General features: G+C 38.2%; 1 pseudogene; it reads left to right on the forward strand.

Moving 5' to 3' along the window:
* LOC140167517 (twitchin-like) overlaps positions 1-22247 on the forward strand; it is a 118454-nt pseudogene that overhangs the window by 24077 nt on the left and 72130 nt on the right.

Raw genomic sequence — 22247 nt, forward strand, 5'->3', positions numbered from 1 at the left:
ATGATTCATACAAAGTAATTCTGGTATAAATGCAGATTAGTGAAATGATAACATTTATGTGTGATTTGATCCAACAGGGAAATCTACCTGGACCATTGCTAACAGGAAACCCATCACAGATACAACATTCACTGTACCCAACTTGAAGGAAGGCACAGAGTATGAGTTCAGAATCACCGCTGAGAACAAGGCTGGATTGGGTAAACCAAGCAACACATCCAATGCATTCCTGGCTAAACCACCTTACAGTAAGTCAATTTGTTAAAAAACTTCAGAATTTATAATCTAATCTAACAATTGCTCTGATTGGTTACTGAACTCATGTTGTCAAATGTAACAATTGTTCTGATTGGTCACTGATCTCATTTCCTCTAATCTAACAATCACTATGATTGGTTACTGAACTCATTATTTACACTGGCCTGAGTAAGCCAATGTGCTATAAACTGAAAGCTGATCTACAATATTGCATCATGTGGGAAGTTTAACTCTAGAACTTTTTGTGTTGTGCTCCAAATGAAGTAGTTTCTACTCAAAAATGGCCCAATTTGGCAAACATTTATAATATTTTATATTTCAATAGAATGGCAATTCACTTGCCCAAATTTCATTTTTGCCATGCCAAAAAGGATGACATGTAGTCTTAGAGTGAACACTGCTCTAATTTTAATTTATAATCATTATCTCAAGGGTTTGTAGCAAAGGTCAGAATTTCGGGTCAAGACAAAGGTTAGATCACTCTAGCAATCGCAGTTATTTAGAGACAAGTCCCTGGTGATAAAAATTGATACATGTCCACAATTGCTACAAGCAATAGCTAGTAAGTGGTCTTTCTTTTAATGGCTTTGATAGTCTGCAAGATTCTCTAATATCATATTTGTCTGTACTCTTCTCAGCCGTTCCAAGTGCACCAGATGCACCTAAAGTCTCCAACATACAAGCAACCTCCATGACAGTATCCTGGTCTCCACCAGACTCCGACGGAGGCAGTAGAATCACAGGCTACACAGTAGAGATGAAGCAGGACTTCAGTACACGCTGGACAAAGATTGCCTCGTCTGTGATCGAGACTAGCTACAATGTTTCCTTGTTGATGACAGGATCTGAGTATCTATTCAAGGTTGCAGCTGAGAACAGAGCCGGCACTGGTAAATTCAGCAAGCCCTCTGAGCCTGCTGTGGCCAAACCACCTTATGGTAGGTATTTACTTCAAGGCATGCTATAAACAATTTTTTAAATTACAAAATTTTAATACTTTGCTACCAATAAGGAATTTGTGGAAAGACCAAACTTGAAAATATCAAAAATAATTTTATCACAATGAACAAATACTGCTGACCTAATGATGTATCAAGTGAATTGTTATCAGATAGCAAGAAGCAGCAGAGAGTTTAAATATACACATATTCAGTGCAAATATCTTGTCTTCTTTTGGAACAAGTCAATATATTGTGTTGAAGTCCTGAAGGAAGCTAGCTGTGTAATGAATTAAGGGGGTTGAAACCTTTGATAGCATTATTTCCATAGGCCTACTCTTTAGAACATTGATGTAATATTTACTCCCAGTTTTACAGTTTCATTGCAGATGGGAATGGAGGTGATTGACCTTTTAACAAAACCAGTTATGTTATATAGTGCTTCATTGGTCTTTTCCAAAAGGTTTATTTTAATTTCAATCCAAATCCAATGAATGAAGGACATTTTGTTTCATATTCAAATACTGTCATATTCTAAATATCTCTCTTCAGATGTACCCGATGCACCAGAGTATCCCCAAATCAGTGACATCACTGCAACCTCAGCAACAGTCAGCTGGACTCCACCTGCTAGCGATGGTGGATCAGAAATCACTGGCTACATTGTTGAAAGGAAAGACAAATTTGGCACAAGATTTACAGCAATTGGAGAGACAGGTCCAGAGAAGATGTCAATGGCTGTGAAGGGATTGCAGGAAGGCAATGAGTATGAGTTCAGAGTGTCCGCTGTCAACAAGGCTGGTCCTGGAAAACCAAGTCTGCCATCTTGTAGCTTCGTGGCCAAACATCCATATGGTAAGTATGGTTATTACCTGTAATGGGCCATTCCAGTTGAAATCCATACACCCCCTATTGAAGATATGACCTTAATATCTCACACAGGGGTGTAGATTTCAAATGGAGTCACCCATCCATGTAACCCCATTTGAAATTACACTCCCTGTGTGGAAGATTAAGGTCATGTCTTCCAGAGGGGGTGTATGAATTTCAACTGGAATTTCAATACGAAAACCTTGATAATGTGATAAGGTGGAAAGGCATACACAACATATCTGCATATATGTGACACGATCAAGGGAAATGAGTCGGATGTCGCTAATATTGATTTTGAGATATTGGCAAAGAAAGTGTTAAAATTCTTTTGTTTTATATTGTTTTCAGCGATTGATAAATTGGCGTAACTTCAGAAAAAAGTTGTATCAACATGGGGTTTTCAGTTTCTGAAAGCTCTAAATGTCCTCTTTAGAAACATGTGTAAAACTCATTTTCGACCAGGGCCGACATGTGACTCATTCCCCTTGATCATGTCACATATTATGCCAACAAATCCTTTAGCAACATGTTGTCATAATCAGTGTCTAAAATGACACTATTTCATTTCTCTGGAAACCATTACAAGTTACCAAGTTACAAGGTCCAATTGGGATATATCATAGAAATTTTAAAAATGTGTTTTTAAATAAAAATTTAAGTGCTCTTTGGCATATAAAATATTTTGTATATTAACAAGTAAGACTTGAGTGAGTGTCATTCTGGTCCATTTTATGCGACATTTTTGAACCAATAGAAATTTGAGAAATGTACCTTAGCAGAGAAGTATTTTCTTGATCCTAAAGTACATCTTGGTTGATTTATGTCATTATATGGGGAAAACCTAAATATAACGAAACTTCATTTTCAATTACTCCCTATACAGATGTTCCTGATGCACCCGGCACCCCATCTGTCACTGAAGTCACCGCTACCACAATGACAGTCACCTGGACACCACCTGTATCTGATGGTGGCAGTCCCATCACAGGCTACATCATACAGAAATGCGACACGCCTACAGGACGATGGGTCCGGCCAACCGTGACCGCGTATCTGAAACCTCATTTACTGTGACCGATTTGACGGAGGGTAATAAGTATGAGTTCAGAATCAGCGCTGAGAATAAGGCTGGTATTGGCAAGGCTAGCGAATCATCGGGAGCTAAATTGGCTAAACCACCTTATGGTAAGTTCTAGCAATTTAAATTTTGAACCTTCAACTAATAGCTGATATGAAAATAATATCCATCCAGAAAAAGGGTATTTTGAGGGTAATGAAATAAGCCAAACTGATCTGGACCACCGTATGTGCAAATTCTCAGTGCTAGAATCGGAGCCAGAGATAAAAATGCTAGTTTAATTCTGACTTCATCTATCAATCAAATGACATCAGATACAAACATCAGACAGTGACGTTAGACATAAACATCAGACAGTGACGTCCAGACACAAACTAGTTTTATTTTATTCCATCTCAGATTATAGCAAAATAATTTATACCATTATTCATGCTGCCCTAATTGTTTTAGTGTATAAAGATCTGAGATGCATAGAATTGATGAATGACCTAATATGAATATAATGCACATATGTGACCCGCTCTGACAAAACCAGGAACAAGTTGCATTTTTGACATTTCATGATTTGGATAAAAATGTAAGCACTAGACAATAAGCTTTAAAATGACACTAAATTATATAAATAGCATCAATAGTTTTCAAGATGGATAATTTTGTTACTGATACCTTGATATTTTTGCCAAATTGCTATTCTGAGTAATGGGCCAATTACTCAAAATAGCAATTTGGTGCATTTTTTTCAAACTGACACCACAATTGTTTGCTATCAACAACTTCTAACAAAACCTTAAATAATCTCTTCTACAGATGTACCAGGACCTCCAAGCAAACCAGCAGTGAAAAAGACTGATGCCAAAGAGATCACCATCGAATGGCACCCACCGTTGACTGATGGAGGTAGCCCAATCACGGGTTACATTATCGAGAAGAAGGACAAATTCAGCACGCGCTGGCATAAGGCCAACCGTTTCCACGTCTCTGACACAGTGTTCACTGTCCCTGAGTTGTTGACTGGTACAGAGTATCAGTTCAGAGTCAGTGCTGAGAACAAGGCTGGTGTAGGGACTCCAAGTGAGCCTTCTGATCCTAGAGTGGCTAAACCACCATATGGTAAGTATTGTTCTTATTTTATTTCATCACAAGAGTCTGGAGACAAGCTCATTTTAGCATGAAATGCATTATTAGTCAACCCAAGTACATTAGTACACAACTTGGTAATTATACCGACTGCTCTACTTGATGTGTTGTGTGCAGCTCGGTTAATAATTAACATAATACAGTCAAAGGGAGGTGTATGGTCACAATAATCGGGTTTATTGAAGTAAAGATAATGGCAAATTTGCCATGGAAATAACTACATGATGAATTTACAACTATATACCCAGGCCAAGTAACAGCTGAGCTATTCCAGTTGAAATCCCTACACCCCTTATAGAAGACCTTAATCTTCCATGCAGGGAGTGTGAATTTCAAGTGGGGTTTTTGATTGAGTGATTCCATTTTAAATCTACACACCCTGTATGGGGGATTAAGGTCAGGTCTTCTTTAGGGAGTGTAGGGATTTAACTGGAAAAGCCCTTTATAACAACTGAGCTAATGGGGAAATCTACATGATTCTTCCCTCTCTAGTATTCTCTTGTTAAGAAGCTTGGGGGCAAATCCCGAAACATTTTGTAAATTCTATGACATATATGTAAAATGAGGGTTAACATGCGGGTGACATAATTAGGCCCATTTATCAGTGGTAACTAAACTATTGTCATCATTTGTCTCTCTTCAGATGTCCCAGATGAACCAAATGCTCTGCAAGTTACTTCAGTAACTGAGAGTACAGCAACACTAACATGGCAACCGCCATACTCCGATGGTGGAGCACCAGTCACTGGATACATCATAGAAAAGAAAGAACAGTATGGCTCACGTTGGGTCCGTGTTAACAGATATGCGGAGCCAGAGACAGAGTTCACTGCGTCAGAGTTGAAGACCGGATTGACCTATGAGTTCCGTGTGAGTGCCGAGAACAAGGCTGGCATTGGTAAACCTTGTGAACCTACTAGACCAACACTCATCAAAGCACCTTATGGTAAGTCTTTGTTGATACTGGGCATTTACAAAAACAATGAGGTGTAAAAAGTACACCGTAGACAAAGTGCATTTTATGGAGAGAAAGAAAGAATGAGCTGAGAAATAACTAAAGTTGGGAAGAGGTAAGATTGAAGGTGTTTGAAAGTGGTAATATGCTGTAGATTTTAGTTCCTTGTTGAAACTTCAAAGGCTATCTTAACTGATTCAATTCAATGTTTTACCACCCACTTGTTTCATTTGCATTTGTGATGCAGTCTGTTCCATGGGGCCAAAGGAGGCATTTTGGACAATTGAGTTACTATATCTAAACGTAATACAACATCTAAACGTAATACTAATGATATCAGCATGGACAGAATTAAGTTTTCGTCACCGGGGCAAACTAGTTTCTAGCTTAGGCCCATGTTGCTCCTCTTCTGGGCCAATTTTTTTCTGATGATCTACACTTCCGTACAAGTTTAATTTGTGATTTTTGTTTTTCTTTTAGATGCCCCTGGAGCACCAGATGCTCCAAAGATTAGCAACATAACTGCCAAATCAATGGACTTATCATGGAAAGCACCCTCATCAGACGGTGGCTCACCAATCATCGCATACAACATTGAGCGCAAAGAGGCTTTCAGTACTCGCTGGGTACCAGTTGAACAAGTGACCGGCACAACATTAACTGTGCCTGGACTGAAAGAAGGAACAGAATATCAGTTCCGTGTGACGGCTGTTAACAAAGCAGGACCTGGCGCACCCAGTGAGGCTTCTGAAGCTAAAGTGGCTAAACCACCATATGGTAAGTACACATACATGGCTAAACTCCACATTAACTGTCTCCAGCCGGGTGTTGGCAGCAGATGACAAGTTTCAATATTTTTTTTTTAATTCAAAAAATTCAGAATTGTACATATGCAAGACTATATTTGGAATCAGCGTGAACAATGCATTAAAATGAGTACACACAAGCCTAGTATTGGTTCAGTGGTTCTTAAGATAGCTCTTGATATTTTGAGAAAATATCTTAAGACTTGGATGTTGAAGACGCAGAGCATTAAACCAAAAATAAAAAGTGTAAACAACTCTGAATAGTCTTGCAAAGAAAATATTCTTGAAACATATCCAGTACTCACATTTTATGGAACTACAACATTTTGAGACTCAACTGGTCTCATCTCTTGATCATGTATGAGTGATTCCAGATGCACTGCCGGTGTTTCTAGATGATGGAGTGTTTCTAGATGTTCTCTGGATAATGTGGTCATAGGTGTGACTTTACTTTCTGTGCTAATCTACATGAACCATTTTGATGAATCTCTTCAAGAATGAATTCTGAATAGTATTTCATAAGCTCAAGTAAGCCTGAAATATTTTGACAGATACCATTTCAAATTCTAAAGACACATTCTCACATCCATTTCCAATGCAGATGTACCAGGTGCACCAGGCAAGCCAACTGTATCCAACATTGAAGCAACTAATATGACAGTCAAATGGACTCCACCAGCATCTGATGGTGGCTCTGAAATCACCGGCTATGTCATCCAAAAGAAGGAGAAACTGGCTCTGAGGTGGACTCCTGTCAATGAGATTCCTGTGATGGAGACTACATATAAGGTGTCAGGACTCCAGACAAAGAACGAGTATGAGTTCAGAGTGGTGGCTGCGAACAAGGCCGGATTCGGTCCTCCAAGTGACTCATCTGGCGTATTCTTGGCTAAACCACCGTATGGTAAGTATAAGTTACTTTGATGCATTTAAGGTGTAAGTTAATAGTGATACATTTGTAAAATAACATCTTTTGTAATGATAGTAGTCATTTAGCAGGCTTGAAGAAATTTGGCATGTTTCCAGTCTACAGAGAGGGTTTTTTTGGCCTTTTTTATAAACTTGCCTGCAATTCATGCATACAGGTGCTACTCTGTAAATGGGTTTACTATACTTTGTTTCACATGGAGTTCGGTAGTGACTTAGATGCATATTTCGCTGTCTGCAAAATAGATTTGAACACACCCGCAGAGCATAATACACATACAAGGTTGGTTTGTCAGCACGCTTGCAGCACAACCATATAAATGCTCTGACGTCTTTCAAGGTGAAACAAATTATAGTGCATTTACTATGGACAGCAAAGAACTCTTATGGTCCAACTATTCCAAATGAGTAGAATTGCAATTTTTTAATGGAATATGCCCTTTTTTTCACATTTATAGATCCTCCTGGACGATGCAAAGCTCCCAAGATATCCAATGTATCCCAGACAACCATGACAGTCAGCTGGAGCCCACCAGAAAATGATGGTGGCAGCCCTGTAACCGGATACTACGTGGAGAGACATGAACCATTTGCAGTCAAGTGGCAGAGACTGAACCCACAGGCTATCACACATCCGCAGTTCACATGCAAAGATCTGATTGATGGAACGAAGTATGAATTCAGAGTCCTGGCAGAGAACAAAGCTGGAGTGGGACCACCAAGTGATCCTAGCGGGTCTATGGTTGCAAAAGCACCATATGGTAAGGTTCATTATTTTGTTTGCTAAATTATCAAGTTAAGCTTTGATGGCAATATAGCTGAAGCATTTTGTATTTTCTAAGCTGGGTTTTAGTAGCCACCTTTCGCAAAGGTTGGAGATTAGGCCTCAAAAGAACACCCTGTTTTACAGGCCTAACTGACCCAGATTTTGCATTTTTGGAGATTTTTGTTAAAATTATACTGAATTCATGTAAAATCAGATGTTTGCCAAAATTTATTGATTTTGACTGAAATTGTTTGGAAAAAATTCAAATTATTTTCAAAATATGTTTGCAAAATATCATCAAATGTTTGCCAGAGTTTTCAAGCTTTTGGAAATATTTTAGGTCCATCTTAGTCTCCAGCAGAAAAAAATTAAAAAGAAAAAAAATCTCTGACCAACCGACCCTACTTTAAAAAGTCTCTCTGTCTGTAAAACACCTTGGACAGAAAGTGTTTAAATTGTGCAGAACACAAGATACGACCATTCTTAGTTTTAGGACTTGTTTTCAAGAGTGAAGATTCTTTCAATTTATTCTGAGTATTATAGAGTATGTGTATGGTGTTTGTCCCATTGCTTTCTTTTAGAACAATACGAGTCCTTGTATAGAGTGTATGCAATAAACCAACCGGAACGGTATAACAATTGAAATGGCAGCCATGCTGGAGGACAGTTCTAAGATAAGAGGAACAGGTCTCTAGATCGATTCCACAACCATTCATACCACACGCTTTTATTGTATTATCATGTGAATTTTCCTGTGGTACCTTATGGAGGATGACTCTGTTATGAGTGATGTCGTATTGTATACCCTCTACACTCTTGCATCCTGTTCTATCGTTTGTCATATTTTTCAAAATCTTTACAAATATATCTAAACTTTTGTCTTAAAATTAGATCTTCCTGGTATACCAGGCACACCAGAAATCTCTAAAGCAACATCTACATCGCTGACCGTCAAGTGGACTCCACCAGACACAGACGGAGGTTCACCCATCACCAACTATGTCGTGGAACAATCAGAACGCTTCAGTCCTCGCTGGACCAAAGTCAGTACAGATACACTGACAGCCTGCGAATTCACCATCAAGAACCTCCCTGAAGGCAACACCTATCAGTTCCGTGTCAGTGCACAGAATAAGGCTGGTATTGGCAAACCAAGTGCAGCTACAGAACCTAAAGGAGTGGCAAGTAAGTAGCTGCGCCAATATTTGAGAATAAGGGTTTTACCCCCCACACATATCACACTTAACTTTTTTATTTCAAGCTACAGCCTGAAATACATATTCAGTCATTTTCAACCTTTGAACTAGTATTTTCAGACTATCACAGTCTAGGGCCAAAAAACATTGTTGTGTTGCCCTCAGCGACCGACTCTAAATCCTTAAAAATCAGGGTTGCATTTTTTTTAATGAAATTTTTACAGATATGTTCAAAAAATCAATGTTTTTAACTTAAAATTAATATTTTAATGAAAGACTAGTCTTAAATTGATTATCTAAGAAGTATCCAGTAGTCAAAATTGACAACTGTTCCTAATGGAAGAAGCATTATTTAATATTTGTGGGGATTTTTAAAACCGACCTAACTTTTTTTTTCCCTCTTGAGGTTAACACAAATTTTTCCGTTGGCCTAAACTTATGTTTGTATCCTAGTGTTGAAACGATTGCAAGTTATTGCAATGTTTTATGTTATCTGAAGCAGTTCCACCCAAGTTAGAGTTGAGCAAAAGTACAGGGGACGATTATTTTCAAAATCATTACAATCTTTCACATGCACCCTTTATTTTCTATACATTCAAACCATTTGCAATGTTCTATGATCTCAAACAGTTCCACCCAAGTTAGACTTCAGCAAAGTCAAGGACACAATGATTTATAAAATCAGTACATGTACAACCTTCCATATATACTCCTCTCTAGTATCCATACATTCAACTTTATTGCAATATTCTCTATGTTATCTCAAACAGTTCCACCCAAGTTGGACTTGAGCAAAGTCAAGGAGACAATGATCGTCAAAGCTGGCACAACTTTCCACATTGATGTGCCCTACAAAGCCATACCAAGACCAGATGTCAAGTGGGTTAAGGATGGCATGGCAGTACAACCTACAGGAAATATCACCATTGATACGACAGATAGGAGCACAATCTTTACAGCAAAGAATTGTACTAAGGCTGATGAAGGTGTCTTTGTACTCACGGTAAGAAGAGATTGCTGGTTTCCTGCCAAATCAAACAAAATTTGCTTTTTTGCAAATTTACTCTCAGAGAGATATTGCAATTGAATTTTTTTGGCAAATTTTATATCATAAATCTTAATTTTGTAAAATTTACTATGTAAAATTAGCTTTTTTGGTCAAAATTTGACCAAATCACCAAAATAATGCATTTCCCCCCAAATATTGCATCAAGACTCTGATTCAACATTTTTGTTAATGGATATTTTAATAAAAGTAGTCATGTGACATGTGTTCAGACAGCAAATATGAAGTTTACTCAATTTGCTTTCAAAGTTTCATTTTTGGGTTGAAATTGGGGAAAAATCACCAAAAAATGGCATTTTTTACCTAAATATCTCAACTCAAGATAGAGGAGAAAGTAATGCATGTTAGTGTGAAAAGTTACATTTTTTATAACCTTATTATTTTGATATTTATCTTTCCTATCAATAACAAAATGGCAATATGATTTATATTGGACTCTACACTATAATCAAAATTGTCAATTTTCTTACACTTTTATAGGTAACCAACCCTGCTGGCAAGGACAGCACAAAAGTCCACGCCCACGCTCATTGACAGACCTAGCCCACCCGTTGGCCCTCTGGAATTCAAAGACATTGACAGCACAGAACTGACACTCAAATGGAACCCACCAAAGGTAGATGGTGGCAGCAAAGTCACACATTACATCGTGGAGAAGAGGGACACCAAACGTATGTCATGGTCACCAGCAGGTGGTCATGTGACGGACACACGATTCAGGGTGGTGAATTTGGTGGAAGGTTCCGAGTATGTTTTCAGAGTGAAAGCTGTTAATTCAGTTGGAGAGAGTGAACCACTGGAAGCAACTGAGAGTATCAAGATGAAGAGCAAATACAGTGAGTAGGATGAAACAAAAGAAGATATTTTACCCTTCCCAGGATCCTTTGCAACATGATACATCACCTCATTTCATCATATGACACTCCCATTACTTTGTACAGGTTTTTTCATTTTGAGAAGACTGGCTAAATATGGGTTAATAATCAAGAAATGAACATATTGTGCCAGATCTGGATGTGCTCTGTTTATTATAGTACATTTGGCCACTATCGGCCCATTTTGCTCTAGATAGCAAATTAGTACAGAAAACTGAAATGGGAGAAATGCATTATGGGAAGTGTAAGATATCTTCTCTGGGATGAAAATTTGACTCTGAAAAGCTAAAAATCACCAGAATAAAGGTAGCTCAATTGACAAGGTGCTGGACACGTTGTTTTAGGGTACAAGTTCAAGCCCCAGAAGTGTTGTTATTAGGGAATGTTGTTAGTTTGCTCTCATGAAATAAAAAAAATGAATTTAACTTGAAATTCTTCTGAACAAAGAACATAGTCCTAATTGTCCTGTTGTTTTGTAACCAATATGAAACTTCAAGAGCTGATCAGGAAATCTTTTATGTAATTAACGCAAAAGATGAGGACACAAATTTTAAGAACAATACATAAAAGCAATTTACTTTCTCATGTTTTAGTGTGTATAGTGTATAATGTTAAACAAAGTTATCATTGACTCCATTTTTATCTCGTAAACAGATAAACCAGATGCTCCTGGTAAGCCAACCGTGTCTGATGTCAATGCTGAATCGGTCTTTGTCACATGGACAGCGCCCTACAGTGACGGAGGAGCACCAATCACAGGCTACATTCTAGAGAAGAAAGACGCTTCTAGTACCTACTGGTCAAAGGTCACAATCACAACTCCAGAAGAGACTTCATTCAGAGTTACCAGATTGTTCACAGGATCACAGTATCAGTTTAGAGTCTCGGCTGAGAATAGAGCCGGTACTGGACCTGCTAGTGAGCCTTCAGAAACAGTCACAGCTCAGGATGCTGCAGGTGGGTATTGAATGAAATCCAGAATTATTTTCCTCACAGTCTTAATGTACGGTCTTTTTAAATTTTTAGATTTTTATTTTATTCTTCCAAAATGATAAAATAGTTAATATGTAATCATTATGAAAGTTCCCAATACATTTGGACACGAAAAACATTGGAAATTTGCAAAGAAACAACATTATAAACTTCACCTCTATCACTCAAAATATCTCGCACTTTACGGCGAGTACAGCCTCAGAGTCAGTCTCCTACGCAGCCAGTTTAGTTACGCTCTCTCCACGTGTGGAGGGAGCATAACCAAACTGGTTTCGTAGGAGACTACGATTTGCGAGTCGTTCCGACATATTATCATAATCTGACAAATTATGATAATATGTCGGACCAACAGAAAATCAATCTGTTTTACTACAAATAGGGCGAATTTGACAGTTTGCTCATAGATTTAAGTTGGAACATGTGTAAGTATTACAATTATGCCAAAAAATCAGTCAAAAAAATATTCTGTCGGTCCGTGTCACGTCACTTCCGGTTGATGATGTTCGAGTGAAAACAAGTCCCTAATTTGATTTTTGTTGATGATTTCTGTCATTGGTGTTATGTAAATTTCGATCGCAAATAGTCAGTGGAATCAAACAACCGTTTCTAAGTCTTCAGAGTAAAAGAAACTTACTTGATTTACCGTTTATATACTGACAAACGTAAAATTAAATTCCATGGTCGAGTGTCGTTTTTTCCGAAATTGAATGCCACTCCAGCAACATCGCTATGTAGCCTCCTTCACAGCCGGTTTCTGTTGTTCACAACAAACCGTGAGCCACATGCAGTTTGGGCCCGAGACTAGAGATAGCCCAGATGTCCGACCGACAGAATAGGTATATTCTGAAAAAAGATCGTACATTAAGGCTTTAAGAGTAGGGTGTCAATTTGGAGTATTGGCGAAAATCAGAGCCAGCACCGGCCCTGGTATTGAACTGTGAGATACAGATGAATCACTGGATACCACAGGAGGGGAGAGATATGATGGGTACATGTATCTATACATTACAATGAATCAGAATACTCTACCTTGTTAAATTTACAAAGAGGCACATCTATACATACTTCTCACAATCAGTTTAAGAAATAGTAGGGTAAGGTGCAATGCGAGATGTTGTATTTGGGCATTTTTGATATAATCACTTCTTTATTATGATATTTTATACGATAATCAATAGAAAGTATAAGTACTTGATTTTTAAAATTATTTTGAGATATTTGGAGCCAAGAAATAACAACTTTCCTTTCATTTTTTTTTCAAATAGTTGCTCCGAAGCTGACTGCACCTACAGAGCCTATCACAGCCAAAGTTGGTACACCTGTACGCATTGAGATGGCCTACACAGGTTTCCCAATACCAAAAGTGGTCTGGAAGAAGGATGGTGCTCCAGCTATTGCTGGTATGAAAGTCAAAACAGACACCACCGACAAAGCAGTCATTTACACCTTGCGTGCTTGTGAAAAATCAGACGCCGGTACATACACAGTCACCATCTCCAATGATGCGGGAAGCGACTCTGCCAGCGTAGATGTCAGCATCTTTGACCGACCTGGACCTCCACAAGCTCCACTAGAGCAAAGTGATATCACAGAGAATTCAGTGACGTTGTCATGGCGACCACCTGCCAGCGATGGAGGCAGCCGCATTTACACCTATATCATTGAGAAGCGTGGCGACATGGATTATAAATGGAAGAGAGTCACCACTCAGGATATTACAGAGTTGACGTACAAGGTGAAGGGACTGAAGGAACACAAGAAGTATCAATTCCGTGTAATGGCCGAGAATAAATATGGTGTCAGTGAACCACTGGAAGGACAGAGTGTCACTCCTATGGGACAATATGGTAAGTGTTACAATGGCAAATCTTTTTTCTGAATACCCTTGGTTAAATAAACAATTTGCTTCATCTTTCACAAAAATCAGAGCAACTTTAATTTTTGACCCCTTGCACAACTTGGAAATTGAATACATGATTACAAAAGCCACCTAAGTCCATGCGAAGTTATTTTGAGAGAAAACCCCGTGTATCATTTTAATTCCTTCAGTTATATTTACCTGGTCAATATGGTAAGTTTTACGTGCAAATGAGTGGATTAACCTGTATTAGGTATGACGATTAGCATTTCAGGGACTTCGTGGGGTTCATTTTAAATTTTGGACTTAGGTGGTTTTTGAATCATATACAAAGACAACAATGTTAGAATGAGATTACCACTAGTAAGATAATACAAAATAAAGCACACAGGTATGTATAATGTTGATAAGCATTCTGCCATGTAATATAAACCACACACTTTCCTTTATTAAACCCATTTTTTGTTCAAAAGTCATTCTCTAGCAATGAATGTGTTACAAGTGGACTTTTATACATACTGGATTTCAATCAATGTGTTACAAGACTCAAATCATGGAATTGGGTGATTCTTTCATACATGCTATTTTTCACGTACATGCCCAATAGACACAGAGAATGAATTTGAGTTGTTCTTTCATGCATATGACAGGCCTATGTATAGCAACAATTTCCCATGCTTAACTCAATTTGGCCAAAGTATGGACTTAGGTGGCTTTTGTATTCATATATTCAATTGAACAAGTTACATTTTGGGATCTTCGGTCCTACACAAATAATTTGATATAATTTAAAGTGATATTGGAGCACTTTTATTTTTGACCCCAAATAAATAACCCTATCGGGTCATTTGGGGAAATTATTTCAAAATGCTCAAGAATGGCACATTGGCACCCAACAGATTCTGAATTAGTATGTCTCAGATATACAGAAAATACACAAAAATTGTGCAGATGCTACTTTTGAGTCAAAGCAAAGATTTCTAGTTCAGAGCTGGACTAAGTTGTTTTTGATATTTTAGAAGTTTTAAATGGGACAAGGTGATATATTATGCTAAAATCCTTTATTTAGATTTGTCTTGTATTTATCTCCCCGAACTATCAGTTGAACTAAAGACATTTTAATCAAATTCTAGACACAAAGCAATCACTTGGTAATATTCTTAATGCTTTAATTTTTCCTCCTAAATTAAACAGAGGTACCAAGTGCTCCAGATGCACCAGAAGTGTCCAACATCACCGCTGAATCCGTCAGCTTGACATGGAGCCCACCCTCTAGTGATGGAGGAGCAGCAATAAGTGGTTACATGGTTGAGATGCGCCAGACCACCAGCCCACGCTGGGTCAAGGCCACAATAACACCAATCCCAGATACCAAGTTCAAGGCGACCCGATTGCACCGTGGTGAGGAGTATGAGTTCAGAGTGGCTGCGGTGAACAGAGCGGGTACCGGCGAACCTAGTGAACCATCGCAGAGTGTGGTTGTTGAAGACCCACCTGGTAAGGGAGGAACTGGTTTTTTTTCTTTTTCAAAACAAAATGATCTGTATGGCTTTAAAATTGATAGAGTACATGCCATGCTGGGTGTAAGCCACCATAAGACATTTCTTAAATTTAAAATGCAGTGTATGGAGATGAGTTGCCTATATGCTTAGTCATGTTTTTGATGCACTCTTAAACAAAGATTGCCCTGTACAAGATAGTGGTTATTAGAGAAATTATATCAAAGATCTACTATCTGAAGATGTTGAGAGTTGGGGAAGTTGAAGCTTACTGATCTGCAAATAGATTAATCAGGATTGTCCATTCAAATTATATAAAATGTTCTTAAACAAATTCAAATAAAGGTGACGTTAACATACCTCAATGACGTTTTGTGCTTACTGAGGTTTATAACGTTATGCAATAAAAGTCACCTTCGGTTGCTACTTATATTTGCTTGAAAGTGTAAGATATTAAAAATAGGTTTTTCTGTTAATTCTGTGATAACATTACACTTTTAGTGTTGTTTATCAGTACATTCTAAACCTGATTAACATGCACTCTAAGCCTGGTTACAGTAAGGAATCATGCTAAATTTAAATATTTAAACAATATTTTGTAGCAATTTTCCTCATTTTGATATTTTTCTCTTTTACAGTTGTACCAACGCTTAGTCTTGACGTCAAATACCAAAAGGGAATCACAGTCCGTGCCGGAACAACCTTCCGACTGGACGTTCCCTACAAGGGCACTCCCAAACCTACCATCAAATGGTCTCGAGATGACAAACCAGTTGAGAAGACCCTACGGGTTGCATTGGAGACCTCTGATTTCTCCGCTGCTTTGACAACTCGCACTGCAGAGAGAACAGACAGTGGAGATTATGTAATCACAGCCACAAATAAAGCTGGAACGGAATCGGGCACCATCAATGTGAAAGTCATCGACAGACCAACGCCACCGCAAGGCCCACTACAGGTGGTACGCCTCGGTGCGAATGACGTCACCTTGGCATGGCATCCACCTAGCGACGATGGCGGAAGCCCGATCACCGGCTACATCTTGGAGAAGAGAGATGCAAGTCTGTTCATGTGGACAAAGGTCGGCCCTGCGATGACAGAGACAACGCACAAAGTGACCAATCTGACGGAGAATTCTGAGTATCAGTTCCGTGTGCGAGCGGAGAATAAATGTGGAACCAGTGAACCACTCGAAGGAGACAAAGTTATACCTAAAGGAGACTACAGTAAGTAAATTGGCTACACCCCCTATGGAAGACATGACCTGAATCTCCCACACACGGAGTGTAGATTTCACGTGTCTTCCATAGTGTGTATGTTTATTTCAACTGGAATAGCCCATTAAATCATTGAACCATTGGATGGCTTTGAATGTAATCAGTATTAAAATTTACATAAGGTTTAGTAATGCTCACTTGCTACTAGTGTCATAATTTGATGGCTACTGAATAAAGCTATTTAACAAATTTACCAACATTATGAAATGATTTAGAAATATTCTGTCATTTTAATTCTGTCCTTTAATGACAATATTTTATATTATCAGATCATAGATAGATATTCAAAAGGTAACAATTAAAAAAATTAACATAATTAAACATTAAAATGTTACATAAGCCTGTCAGTAAAGTGTGAGATCAACACCATTTTATTACATAGCAGTCATCTAACAATTGGAGTATTCCAGTTGAAACCCATATACCCCATATGGGAGACATGACCCTAATCTCCCACACAGGGGCAGGGGGTCTAGATTTCAAATGGAGCCATCTATTCAGGTAATCCCATTTGAAATTCACACTCCCTGTGTGGGAGATTAAGGTCATATCTTCCATAGGGGGTGTATGAATTTATACAGGAATAGCCCGATGTACTTGTGCTTTGAAACATATACACAAAACCTATAGAATGCTGTAAACTATTACTCAAATGAATAAGTAACAAGACGGTTCATATTTATCATTACTTTCATCTTTTCTACAGATGTACCAGACAAACCAGGTCCAATTGATGTTTCTAACATACAAGCTGACGGAGCCACCCTTACATGGACTCCCCCATCTAAGGATGGTGGAGCTCCAATCACTGGCTACATTATTGAGAGGAAAGAAGACAAACCAGATGCTGACTGGACCAGAGTGAACATCGCACCTGTACCGGAGACTACTTACAAAGTGTCTAGACTCCTCACAGGCCAGTCTTACTTCTTCAGAGTAATGGCAATTAACAAGGCTGGTGTTGGACCAGCTTCAGAGACAAAGCACCCAGTACTGTGTGAGAGACCAGCAGGTAAGTTAGCTTAACATTGTACTGAAAATCTAAAAAGTGGGTTTTAAAATCGCTCTATAAATTTATGCTGCAGAAATGCAGCTGATGGTGACTGATGCAATACTCTGCAAGGAACATAATTATCTAAACTGAGAATACATAATTATGAGAGAATGGTCTCCAGAACATGATATATATTTATTAGAGTTGGATCGACAGCTTTACCCCTAAAATTGGTACAAAAATGAAACCACATTCAAAATTGAATTTTGTTTTTGTTTCCTATCGTCTGTAGCTGCACCCACTCTTGACATCAAACACAAAGACACAATAACGGTCAAAGCCGGTTCCTTCTTCCGTCTCGATGCCTCATTCCGTGGCACTCCTCCACCTAAAGCAGAATGGATGAAAGAGGACAAGAGACTTCATGCTGATGGCATACGTGTCCAGGTACAGACCAATGACTATGGCACAGGTGTTACCATCAAGACTGCTGTCAAGGATGATGCTGGAACGTACACTGTAACCGTCACCAACAAGGCAGGATCTGAAAGCGGCAAAATCAAAGTTGTGGTTCTGGGTATGTAAAGAAGTGTATTTTTTTTAATCAATAATCTCTGTATTGATAATGTATTTTGCGTAAAAAATAGTATTTCTTGGCCATTCTCTGAAGAATCTTTGCAAGGTCCTGGGTGAATAATAAAGTTACCATGTGACTTGTGTGTATTGTGCACAAGACTGTATTTGGCAAACCATATTGCCTGGAAGTTGCCCCTGTCTCAAAATACTGGGACAACATCTGCTAAACAGTTGAAGTGTGCGTTTTCTTTTTGGTCAGTTCAAGATCAAAATTATTGGCCAAAAAAGTATATAATTGCAAATTGTATGTGCATTTGTCATGCTTATGTAATTTTAATAGTGGGTGAACGGGACAACTGTGCAATTTTGCCTATCCGTGATAATTTTGCATTGTATGTTACTAACTAAAAAAAATTCCAATTTCTCTAAATTTGCAGACAAACCAGGACCACCTGAAGGCCCACTGAAACCAGAAGGCATTAACAAGAACTCAGTAACCCTCTCATGGCGTCCTCCGCTTGATGACGGTGGCAGCGAGGTCACCAACTACATTCTGGAGAAGAGAGAAGCAGACAGACTCAGCTGGAGTGCTGTGTCAAGAAGTATCCATGGATTGAGATATAATGTGACAGGCTTGAAAGATGGCACCAAATATGTGTTTAGGGTGAAGGCTGAGAATAAGTATGGTCAGAGTGAACCACTTGAAGTGACTGAGCCCGTACTGGTCAAGAGTCCATTTGGTAAGCAAGAATGTTCTTATTTTTTCCTTTTTTTTCAGCTGATCAGAAAATTGTATAAAGTGATTTTTAAAAATATTTAATTTTAAGACTGAATGTTTCATCAATGTAAGCAAGAATGCATATCTTTTTATTCTTTTTTGCTTTACAGCTGATCAGAAAATTTTATAGTGTGATATTTTTTTAAATAATCAATTTTATGGCTGACTGTTTTTATCAATAATCAATTTCTTGGAATACATTTGTAATTTTCTGAAATGATTTCAGTCATATGGCAATATATGATACTTTTATTTTTGTTCTGATACATAATGTTCATCAAATTTTCATAGATTTTTTCCCTCTCAATTTTTGTATAAAATACTCAGACAATTCTTCCTAAAAGTATATAGGTGATGAACAATTTGGTATATTGTTGCATATTACTGAAATAGAAGAATGTAATGTATATATTGCAGTGAATGTGACAATATTTTTGTGATGAAGTTTCCCACAAGTTAATAACTGTAAGACTTTGTTAAATCATATCATTATTCAGCCATAGCATGAAATTAAAGTCTCATTATCTCTTTGCTTTTTCTAACAGATGTACCAGAAGCACCAGGCACTCCACAAGTCTCCGACATCACCGACGATACCATGGCTCTGACATGGAAGGTCCCACGCAGCGACGGTGGCTCAGAAATCACCGGCTACATCATTGAGATGAAAGACACTCATGGCACACGCTGGATAAGAGCAACAAGGAAAGCTGTGAAAGAACCATACATGGTAGTGTCTAACTTAGTAACGGGTAGGGAGTACCAGTTCCATGTTGCAGCTCAGAATGAAGCTGGACAGGGACCATTCAGTAAACCATCAGAACCAGTTGTTGCAAGGACTCCTGTCGGTAAGTAACAAATGCGGATAACCTCTTATCCCCATATCATACTAAAAAAACCCTAAAAATTGCTAGTGATCATCCGTTATTTGCTAGGCAATCACCTGCAGGTTACGATTCCCATACAACGTGATATATCATTTCTGAAACACTAGTATACAAATATTAACTGTCTATGAGTGTGATAGTCGAAATATAATCACCGGAACGGCAAGTGGAATGGAACAATACATCTTTCACCGAGTGATTATATTTCACCATTACACACCTAATTTAAGACAGTTAATATTTGTTTTATATCACTCATGCATAAATTCTATTACTAAAATACTATTTAAGGTAGGAAACACATTTTTTCATCAACATAACACCATGTTTTGCCGTGATATACTTCACATTTTGGGGTCCACCCCATAACTAAATTGGCGAGTCCAAGAGTCAGCGCACGGCTTGGCGCAAGCACACTACGGCAGAGCACATGATGGTAAAGACTATCACACGGAGAGGGTGATAGTAAATATGATAAATGGTAATCAACCAATGAACTGTCTAGAATTTATGTATGAGTGATATAATAGCAATTATAAGATACTACCAGATGGTAAATGGCGGTTTTCAAAATTCTGTTGGATTATCATCACAAAATATGCTAATTATATCTGAAGCTAGTAAAAATATCAAATTGATTTAACATGCTATTTTTCAAATCCAATCCAGAAACTGCTGAGTTCATGGAACCACTCAAAGACATCAATGCTAAAGTCGGCCAGACAGTTACCCTGGAAACCCGCATCTCCAACGACAAGGCAGAAGTCAAATGGTTCAAAGATGGCTACCAGGTGTACACCATTGACAGATACGAAGTCATCAAGGAGGGACAAAGACGTGCTGTTACCATTAAGAAGGTTGGACCCGAAGACATTGGCAGATTCAGATGCAAGTGTGGTGACGTTTTCACTGAAGCCAATCTCAGTGTCAAAGGTAAAAATATTGGATAAAAAATAATTTTTTTACACTAGCCATCAATGGTTTTAAAATTGCGAAGATGTCCTTCTAACCTGCTCCAGTGATTTACCAATTAAAGAAAGTGTTAATTAAAATGAGTAAGTTTTTAGCGGGTATGCTGTCGGACAAGTTTAGAGCCGTCAAGCTTTCATCAGGAGTAGCTCTGCTTTCTTCAGGACGAATATAATACTGCCCCTTGTGAACAGTGAACAAGCAGACCTCACCTATCTGCTAATGTAAAAGTTTTTGGTGGCTTTGAAAAGAGCCGTTCACTGAAGATTGCCCTGTGTCAACAGAGAACAAGCAGACCTTGCTTATCTGCTAATGTAAAAAGGTTTAGTGATTCTAAAGAAAGTGTGTACAAACATTGCAATAAAGGAAGATGGAAATGGAAAGATTTAGTTTAGTATTTTGACTCAACTGCATGGTAAACAAATGTATGTGCATGACTATTGCCTACAAATCTTAGGCATGTGAATGATAATTTGATATGTTCAATAAATGGTTTGAGTAATTTGAATTTTACTTCTGCTTCTATTTCCAATTTACATCAGGCGAGCCCAAGATTGACATGGACGCCTACAAAGAAGTCGTCACGGTCCGTGCTGGCACTACTCTGCGTCTCAGCGTTCCATTCTCCGGATGTCCACAACCGACTGCTGAATGGCATCGCCATGATGTCAAGATTCATGATGACGACAGATCAAAGGTTGAGCACCATGACAAGAGGTCGCAGTTGATCGTGAGAGACATGAAGAGAGCTGATGGTGGTGTCTACTGCCTGACGGTTGCAAATGATGCCGGAAGGCAGACCGCTAACATCCATGTTAATGTTATTGGTAAGTACCAAATGTAATTGCAGAGCGAGTAAGCAAAAGTGAATCACATTAGACAAAACGAACATTTTATCACAAAAATTAATGTGGATGGGAGTAAAATGACACAGGCATGAATGTTATCATATTTGTGACCCATCACATCAAAACTGACCACTTGTCAGCTGGCTTTATTTGCAGATAATAATGAAAGAAGATCAGAAAATATAAAGAAAATAAAAGAAATTTGATCCTTTCACACTACATAAAACCAGTGTTCTGTATCGATTTGAACAAGTAAGGTGTCATTTTAAAACTAAAAAATTCAGCTTCAACCCGATTTTTTAAACTCAGTTTTCATTTCTGACGACAATTGGTAGGTTTTGTTGTGATGGGCCACATTCTATTAAAATGCATCCCACAATGTGTCTTGTACCTTCCACAGTTAGGGGACATAACAAAGTACATTTAGAACCATGAGAGTACTCCTTTTGGAGGGGGTGTTAAACTGTCTGTACAGAAAGCAATACCTGTAGATGTAGTGAACAATCAGTTTCAAATAGAGTAGGGTGTTAATCTCTCACTGTCCCTATCTGTTATTCTGGACTTCAAAATGTCTGAGATTTATTATGTTGATCAATGATAGCCTTGTATGCCAATTAAAATGTTTTTATCAGCATCTTTTCCTCCCTTCAGACAGCAAAATCCATTCAAAGTAATAGAACTTGTTGCAAGCAA

This window comes from Amphiura filiformis, chromosome 13 (genome assembly GCF_039555335.1).
Source record: "Amphiura filiformis chromosome 13, Afil_fr2py, whole genome shotgun sequence".
NCBI lineage: Eukaryota > Metazoa > Echinodermata > Ophiuroidea > Amphilepidida > Amphiuridae > Amphiura > Amphiura filiformis.